This window comes from Eurytemora carolleeae, unplaced genomic scaffold, assembly GCF_000591075.1.
Source record: "Eurytemora carolleeae unplaced genomic scaffold, Eaff_2.0 scaffold264, whole genome shotgun sequence".
Classification (NCBI taxonomy): domain Eukaryota; kingdom Metazoa; phylum Arthropoda; class Copepoda; order Calanoida; family Temoridae; genus Eurytemora; species Eurytemora carolleeae.
This window is the reverse complement of record NW_019396670.1, coordinates 135588-145697: the sequence shown is the minus strand read 5'-3', so window position 1 is coordinate 145697 and position 10110 is coordinate 135588.

Here is a 10110-nt window from a genome sequence, read left to right as displayed (position 1 = left end):
GGGCATGGTAGATGAGAGGGATATATTGAACTATATGAGGATATATAAAATATATATTGTTTAGATCTAATCTAAATCTGTAGTTTTAAACATCTACAATTATCCCACCTGTATTCTCCTTGTATACAATTATTGAATAGAGCAAAAACACAAGTTCTCACAAATAAAACCCGAACCCACCAGTCTTAGGGTAGTTTTAAACTTCTCAGGTAGTTTTGTTTAAATCCTCCAGATGTATTTTATCGTACCTATACCCCCTCCCCTTCCCTCCTTTTATTGAATATATGAATATTATCTTCCAAATTCATAAACCTACCAACAGGTCAACAATTACCCCCCATCCCCCCCCTATCACCTCTATTCAGAACCCCGCTGCTCTATGTTTTATTGTCTGATATTGGAAGAACCCTACTAGAGCCTACTCGAACCCTACCAGAACCTACTAGAACCTACTACTGTGTAATGATCAAAACGTGGTAGACTCACAACACCTTTAGCAGAGATGACTCAATACTTCAAACCTTTTTATATACTTATATTCCCAGCATCTACACCCATTAATCCCAGAGATCACGAATTTTAATGTTTGCATGGATAGCTTAATGTTTTCTTCTTGGATACAAAACAAAACTCTATCTATCTATCTATCTATCTATCTTTCTATCTATCTATCTATCTTTCTATCTATCTATCTATCTATCTTTATATCTATCTATCTATCTATCTATCTATCTATCTATCTATCTATCTATCTATCTATCTATCTATCTATCTATCTATCTATCTATGTAAATATCTATTTATTTATTTATCTATCTATCTATCCAAGTTAAGAATGTTGTATATGCATTGCTCGGGGCTGATTGTAGAAATACCTAATAACATTATTGAACAATGAACAATATGTTTAAACATTTACATCATTTAATTCAATTCATTCCACTCTAACAAATCTCAACCCATTTCTTCTCTAATAATTTGAATAATTTGCTTTACAGTATGGAGACATCATATCATCCTTTCCTTTTATGGAAATGGAAGAATTTACTACTGATTCAGAAGTATAATTCTGAAGTATTTATACCTTATGGAAGGATTTTTTTTCAAAATTTTGAAGGGTTTACTCCTTTTGGCAGGAATTCCTTCTTTTTGAAGGATTTCCTTTGGAAAGATTTACTACTTATGGAAGGATTTTCTTCTTATGCAATTGGAAGGATTTCCCTCTTATGCAATTGGAAGGATTTCCCTCTTATGCAATTGGAAGGATTTCCTTCTTGTGGAAGGATTTTCTTCTTATGGAAAGATTTTCTCATTATGGAAGGATTTTCTCCTAATGGAAGGATATACTCATTATTGCAGGAGCTCTCCTTATAAAAGGATTTGCTCCTCATGGAAGGATTTACTCTACATTAAAAGATATCGCCTTACGGAAGTATAATTTACTTTTTATGGGAAGATTTACTTCTCACGGAAAGATATTCTCCTCATGAAAGAATTTCTTCCTTAAGGAAATATATACTTTCTAAAAATAATTTCGAATTTTTGAAGAGAAACTATATATTGAATAAACTCCAGAGAAACTAAAAATTGAATAAACTCCAGAGAAACTATAAAATGAGCAAACTCCAGAGAAACTATAAAACAAAGAAATAAACTCCAGAGAAACTATAAAATGAGTAAACTCCAGAGAAACTATAAAACAAAGAAATAAACTCCAGAGAAACTATAAGATGAGTAAACTCCAGAGAAACTATAAAATGAGTAAACTCCAGAGAAACTATAAAATGAGTAAACTCCAGAGAAACTATAAATTGAATAAACTCCAGAGAAACTATAAGATGAGTAAACTCCAGAGAAACTATAAAATGAATAAACTCCAGAGAAACTATAAAATGAGTAAACTCCAGAGAAACTATAAAATGAGTAAACTCCAGAGAAACTATAAATTGAGTAAACTCCAGAGAAACTATAAATTGAAAATATTGAAGGGCTGGGAACAGGGAAGGTTTAATAATTACAGTTTACAGTTTTGCTCCCTAAACCTTGAACATAAATCTTTTAAATCAGGGATGGTTTAGGTTTAGCTCTTTTATTTATCTAAGTCTTCAACTGTAACTTTTTTTCTTATAATTTTTCAATATTTTTTACTTTACATTTTTGTAAGATATATATTTGAGGCTAAAATCTAACTTCTACTACTATTTCTTGAGCTACCTTATTAGATACATAATTGAAACATGGTTGGTCCATTTATATATATATTACACGTTCATAAATATCCAACATTGCTCCTTGTTCTTTACCAGGAATAAGAAGGAACGGACCAGAAGGGGGGGGGGGGGGGGGTAGTAGATGAGAGAGAGAGATGTAAACTACATAGGGATGAGAGCCAAGATAAAAGAGTTAAAAGAGTATGTATGTTGGTAATGCTGTAATGCTTAATCTTCATCCTAATTCTATCCAAAGGATAAATACGACCTGTACGGTACAGTACAGTACTGTGCAGGATATGTTTATAAAGAGTGAAAACCACCAATATAAGAATTGTAGTATATATCCAGCATAGTTCAGTACAGTGCAAAACAGTACTGTACAGGGTATGTTTATTAAGAGTGAAACCCCAAATACAAGAATTGCTGTATGTAGTATATCCAGCATATTTCAGTACAGTGCAGTACAACACTGTACAGGGTATGTTTATGAAGAGTGAAAACCCCCAATATAAGAATTGTTATATTTTGTATATCCAGCATATTTCAGTACAGTGCAGTACAGTACGGAACTGTACAGGGTATGTTTATGAAGAGTGAAAACCCCCGATATAAGAATTGTTATATGTAGTATATCCAGCATATTTCAGTACAGTGCAGCACAGTACAATACTGTACAGGGTATGTTTATTAAGAGTGAAACCCTCAAATATAAGATTTGGTGTATGTAGTATATCCAGCATAATTCAGTACAGTGCAGTACAACACTGTACAGGGTATGTTTATTAAAAGTGAAAACCCCAAATACAAGAATTGTTGTATGTAGTATATCCGGCATATTTCAGTACAGTGCAGTACAACAGTGTACAGGGTATGTTTATTAAAAGTGAAAACCCCAAATACAAGAATTGTTGTATGTAGTATAAACAACATATTTCAGTTCAACATTACTAATGTTTAAACTTATAGTTAACATTTGAAACCACACAAAGGACCTTACGGAACAATAACGTGTGTTGAAGTTTGATAAACTAAAGTAAACTGCAATAAACAAATATCGTACTAAAATGCATAAAACATTCAATGTTCATTGTAAACAGACGTTCATACCAACTCTACCCTTCGTCAGTTTTTTCAAAATCCTCTGTACAATGTACATGTACAACATGTACAGCATGTACAATCTATATCAATCAAATGTACATTTCCACCTCCTGGACAAGGAGGGGTAAAGTGATGAGGGATAAAAAGGTTTTAATAAAAAGGCCCTTTTACGTATTGAAATGTTTAAGGAATTGAGTCTTTGTCACAAATCCCAATTTTCTAATACCTATATCTCTAAAACCAGATGGCGTAAACCTTTGATATTTCAAACTTTGATTATTTGATCCATCAGAATTCATAGTTTGAAATATCTAGGNGGGGGGGAATTAAGCAATTTCAAGAGAACATATTTTCCGCCCCCTATTATCCACCCTTTTCTTACATTATTATGGATTCAACTTTAGAATCATTTTTCACTCCGACAACATGAATATTTTACTGAAAACTAAAAACTGAATTAATGCAATATGTTTTTTTTTCTTGGTTGCATCCATCAACTTATGGAAGTTAAATATTCATCAACTTAAGTATTTAGGGATTCCGATATTTACCTTGCGTAAACCGATGCATTTGGAGTTTTCACTGAAAAAATGACGGTCTCTGATGAAAAAATTTATTTTCTTCTCTCATTTGCCTGTATTGGATTTTTTTCTCAGATAATTGAACATTTTCTAAGACACTTTACAAAAATAAAGACTTAAGTTGAAAGATTTTATTATTTAAAATACAATAATTCGTACAGTTTTTAAAATATGGTTTACCTAAGTTTTGCTGATCTATATTTCTCATCAGCAGTGAGCACAAGTGACCGTTTCTACTTGAACAAAAATCTTGAATGTTTTAAATTTTAAAAAGTTAATTTAAAATTCATTTTGTTTGAGTGTATACTGGTGTATATAGGAGTGCAGCAGAACTGTGAGAAAATAACCTCTAACGTTTTCATTCTTGAGAATTCCTTTCCTTGATTTATGGCCGCAATATGAAAATGCTCAAAGGTCAATCTTCTCAACTGAATTTTTCTAAAATTGACATGATTGACTTTTGGCAATAATTCATATGTTAGTCTGTATGTAGTAAAAAGGGGGGGGGTATTGGCGGGATGGATGTGAGGGGGGGGGGTAAAATAGTTTTGAAGATTAGAGCACAGAAGGGTCAAAAGAAAATAATAGAAAACAATCTTTGCAAATATTATTTAATTAATTTTAAAAAATTAGATTGAGATTGTTATTTGCAATGTAGATTGTAAAATAGAGATATACCAATTATATCCATGAATAGATAAACACATTTCTAAATATGTAAAAAAATTATAATAAAACAAGATATTAGAATTAATGTTCCCTCTGGCAGGCCCAGACAGAATGGGCTGACATTTTTTGTGGACACTCATGGGTAGCCTGGGGGCGACAAAGACTAAAAAAAATCCAATTTTTTCACGTGCAACGCTGGGCCCTTCAGCTAGAATTTAATAATAATATCTCAAAATCTTATGTTTAAATTTTTCTCAAACATCAAATCAAACCAAACCAAATAAATTTATATATTTATCCATAAATAATGCATGAAATAATGAATATTTATAATTACAGCAGTTGATTGTAGTTTATAAAAGCTGTGCACTTAACTGTATCTTGCACTTTAAAAAGAAGTTTATTATTCATGTAGATTAAATAGATTTGATGGATTGCCAACGATTCTTTATATGAATTACCTTTTTGGAAAAGGGACAAAGGTATAAAAGGTAGCTACCGTTGTGAATCTCTTATGCTGCTCTTAGGAACAATTCCTTTTATCTCGACCTGATTTGTGAATGTATTTTTTGAAAAAATGTATTTTTTGTGACCTACCAAATAGATGCATTGCAGTCAAAAAATTGCATTAAAAATTTTTTGACTTAAGATACGTAGTATATATATATATATTGCTGATACATGATATAAATTTAATGAAAGGTTTACAAAATCTCTGATATTTGTCTGAATATATTAAAGTTTACAGCACCGCACCTTAATATACAAATATTATAATAATTTCTAGTAATTATCCTGTTCAAAGATATCACAGTGTAAATATATAGTAAACTACATCTACAATATAATAATATATACATATATACATATATACTAGATACATTTTTAGGTCAAGATTTCACAATTACGCTTCAGAGCCACGGCTATATTTCCTGGTATCTCTGTTTTACCTTGATATCCCTGTTTTACCCTAGTATCCCTGTTTTACCCTAGTATTCCTATACTTCCATGGTTTTCCTGTATTACCCTAGTATCCCTGTTTTACCCTAGTATTCCTATACTACTATGGTATTCCTGTATTATCCTTCTATCCCTGCATTTCCTGGTATCCCTGTTTTGCCCTAGTATTCCTATACTATCATGACATTCCTGTATTACCCTTCCATCCCTGTATTACCTTGGTATCCCTATATTACCGTGGTATCCCTGTATTACCCTTGTATTTCCTAGTGTCCCTGTATTATCTAAGTATTCCTGTATTACCCTAGTATCCCTGTTTTGCCCTAGTATCCCTGTTTTACCCTAGTATCTCTGTTTTACCCTAGTATCCCATGTATTACCCTAGTACTCTTGTATTCCCCTAGTATCACTTTATTATCCTAGTATTCGTGTATTACCCTAGTATCCCTGTATTACTCAAGTATCCCTGTATTATCCTAGTATCCCTGTATTCCCCTAGTATCCCTGTATTACCCTAGTATCACTGTATTACCCTAGTATCCCTGTATTACCCTAGTATCCCTGTATTACCCTAGTATCCCTGTATTACCCTAGTATCCCTGTATTACCCTAGTATCCCTGTTTTACCCTATTATCCAAGTATTACCTTAGTATCCATGTAATACCCTAGTATCCCTGTATTACCCTAGTATCCCTGTATTACCCAAGTATCTCTCTAATACCCTAGTATCTTTGTATTCCCCAAGTGTACATATTTTACCCCAGTATCCCTGTTTTACCCAAGTATCCCTCTAATACCCTAGTATCCCTGTATTACCCCAGTATATCTAGAATACACTAGTATCCCTATATTACCCAAGTATCCCTCTAATACCCTACCTAGTATCCCTGTATTACCTCAGTATATCTAGAATACCCTAGTATCCCTGTATTACCCCCCGCTGGGGTAAATTATCCTTAACCATTAAACTACATATCAACCTATCTACTTATCTTTCTATCTACGAATGGCCTGAGAATTAAACATTCTTAAACATATTAATTTATTAATTGTACTTAATGCTGTGTATAGTACATAGAGAACATACATGAAACATATATATATATATGAGTTGTTGTACTCAAGTAATGTGATATTTAAGATAAATGTATCATGATGCCCTCCTAGTAAGTTAAAAATAGTTTTAAAGAAATCAGTTCTAGAAATTAAGTATCTTAAGACAAGGTGATAGAAAGATTAAGTTTCTACTGTAGAATGTGTAGAATGTAGATAGATATTTAATAGATCCTGCCTACCATATAAGCAGTATATTAGGGTAGGAACCGAACAATATGATTTTCCATAAATCATCCATATTTCTGGTACACACCCTGTACACTTCATTATTATCCTGTCTGCTAGAATATTTCTAGGTCTGGTTGAAGGAGGAAGGGGGGGGGGAAGGGGTTCAAAAAATTGAACATTTAATGTTAATTTGCGCAATTTTTAAAACTATAAAATTATGATTTATCTTTTTATAAAATAAAATTTGAATTGCGCTGAAAACCGTTCGTTTCTATATTTTATTATTATATATTATATATATTATATATCATTATATATTATATTTTATATTCTATATTTTCAAAATTGTTAAATTATTTAAGGCTTTTTGTATTTATAAAGATTTGAAACCACTCCTGCATGACGACGTCACTCCCTTTAAGAATTGTAAATACAACGAGCAAAAATATATTTTGTGGTAAAGAATTAATCTTTCATTGAGGAATAGTTTGGTGGTCTTGTTATTTGTAAACATCCCTCCTAATGACCCCCCCCATCCCCTCCTCCCCCCAAAAGTAGCCCTGGAACCTTTCTCTTACTAATTATTAAAGAAAAGATGAATAGTGAATACCTAGGAAACAATTATTAATGAATGTAAAGAATGTGATCACGTGATTTCATTATTAGGGTATTAAGGTATCTCGGAAAGAGCTGTGTGCGCGTGCGCGATGGTTCCTAGTTTGATGTCAGTGAGACTTTACTTTCGAACCCGTTTTCATTCAAACAGAGGTTGCAACTATTTTTACCAATTTTCCGAATTTATTTTAAAAAATCTGCTGTCCGACAATGACAGATCACTAAAGAGTGAGTTAGCTGTGTTTCAAGGATTAACCATTTAATCGCTTCAAACATCGATTTCAGGAGTTGTAAATTTGCTCTAATTTATAAAACGACCTCCATACATAATGGTGGTGTAAGGATGTAGATTCCTGCACTGCAGTTATGTTTAGACGAAAGGTAGATATCCCCACTGCTGTTATCAGATATAGTATTTTAGGTCGGTGGTAAAACTGGTGATAAAATCAACCTTAAAAGGAAAATTTCGACCCCACGCATTCATTCAACACTAAAATGTCATTCGAACCCGGAGCAAAGAAGTATATTTCGGTAGATTTAAATACCTTTAATCTGAGGTAAAGGTATACATCACTATACAAGAGGGTTGAAAACCTTTAAAGCTTTGATGCATTATAACAGATGAGCCGAGTATGTAATAAATAGTCGTAGTAAACCATATTCGTATCTATGCACTGTTGTTGTCGTATAGCAACAAGATTCTCAATAATGAACAGATAAACAACTGGATAACCCTCAAATCAAAACCGATAACAAAGAAAACTCTTTATTTCCTGAAAAAAATTGTATAAATCGATACAATGAATTGTTTATAATGAAAAGATTCTTACGATCTATTTTTGGATGTTAAGGGTTAAATCGTCGGACAGTCCTAAGACGTTTTTTTTAAACTTCTGAAAAGAATGACAATTAATTATTAACGAAAGTCACTAATTCTTTATGTGAAAATATTATTTGTTTAACTTTTGAAAATGGCATGGATTCACAATGCTTTAAGTTATTTTCACTCCGATGGGGAACAAAGGACCGGAGCCTAAACTTATTTGGTTTGGATTTAGTGTCTCTGAGAGGGGGTTCTAAGTTAAGGACGACTTTACATACATGTATCATAGTTAATGGTTGACAACTGTGTGCTAAGATTATCTACGTTGCTAAATTCTGAGAAGACCTATAGGTCTACGGCATTACTATATATTACGATGATCAATCTTAATCAAATATTTTAATATTTTCTAGGCATTTGATCTGCATATGCAGTTAAATCAAAATCTGCCGATGTAATTTTAAGTGACCCTCAATATTGTATATTGTTGTTTTTCTAGCTTAAAATGAGTTAAATTATAAAAATGATCTCCATAGTTTCTGTATCGTAAAATCACAAGTTACTTTCATGCAAAGAATCTATAATTGAAAATAACCATATTTTTAGTGAAAAAAACGTTGATATCTCCTTCATTCTTGATCAACAAAACATTAAAGGGTGTACTTGTTACTACATCCAACTCTATAAATGGAAAGTCCCTTGAAGTTACTTGAACTAACTATATGTATGGATGAAGAATGAATGGGTTGGTTTAAAAGATAAGAGTTAGATGGAGAGAAGAATGTATTTAACTATTGTAAAGATCCCAATGAATTTAACTCTCTTCTGCCCTAAACTGTTTTATTTGTCAACAAACCACACTTTTATTAGGAGAATTTTAAACACAAACACTATTAAGACAACAAAAAGGAAAAAGGGAGAATTAAACAAAATAAAATTTAACAAGTGAATTTTTTTGTAAATTACAAATGGACACTAATACCTAGACTCGACATGAATCCCTTTATTTGTCTGTAAAGCCTAAATAGTGAATTATGCCTAATGCAAGATAAATGAATCCATCTTATATTTATGGGATACAACAATATATTGCCAGGAGAGAGAAAGGAAAATATTTTAAAAGTACATTTAAATGTTTCCTAATTAAGATAATAATTATGCAATGATTGATTGTAGAGAAAATGGTAGATGGCGTTGAGAGGAAAATGGGGGGGGGGGGTGTTGAAAAACGGTTGAATATTTTTGTTAGGGGTTCACCTAATGAAAATTAAGAATGAAAGTAGTGAGGCATATCTAATAGTTTAATTATAGACCTCCTAACCATAGTATTCTATATCCTCCACCCCCCTTCTCACATACCTTAACCACCTGTATAACCCCCCACCTTCTTCAGTTGTATATAGGCAACCAAACCAAATCAAACTATCAATTGATTAGCATACGATTGTTTACTGGCCTATTCAAACCTTTTAAATCCAGCCCTCCTTTCAAATATGACCATGAAATGGAACTTTTAGAATCATTATTTCAAAACTATCTTTCAGGATTGTTTGAAAATATGGCGGGGCATTGTGTTTCATAGAATTGGTTTATCATTTAAATAAAATAGATTCCCTAATAGATAGATAGATGGAAATATGGAAATAATGGATTATTGGATAGATGGATGGATGGATGGAAGGATGGATGGATAGATGGATGGATTGCAGGATATGGTCTGGGAACCCGTAATTTCCATATTGTTGGACACCAGGAGTTGACAGCCAGCAATTATGTGACCTTCTGAGAGAAGAGGAGGGGGGAAGGTGTTCTATGGTCCAAAAGGCAATCAAGAAGCTTTAAGTAACCACTGGGGGGAGGGGC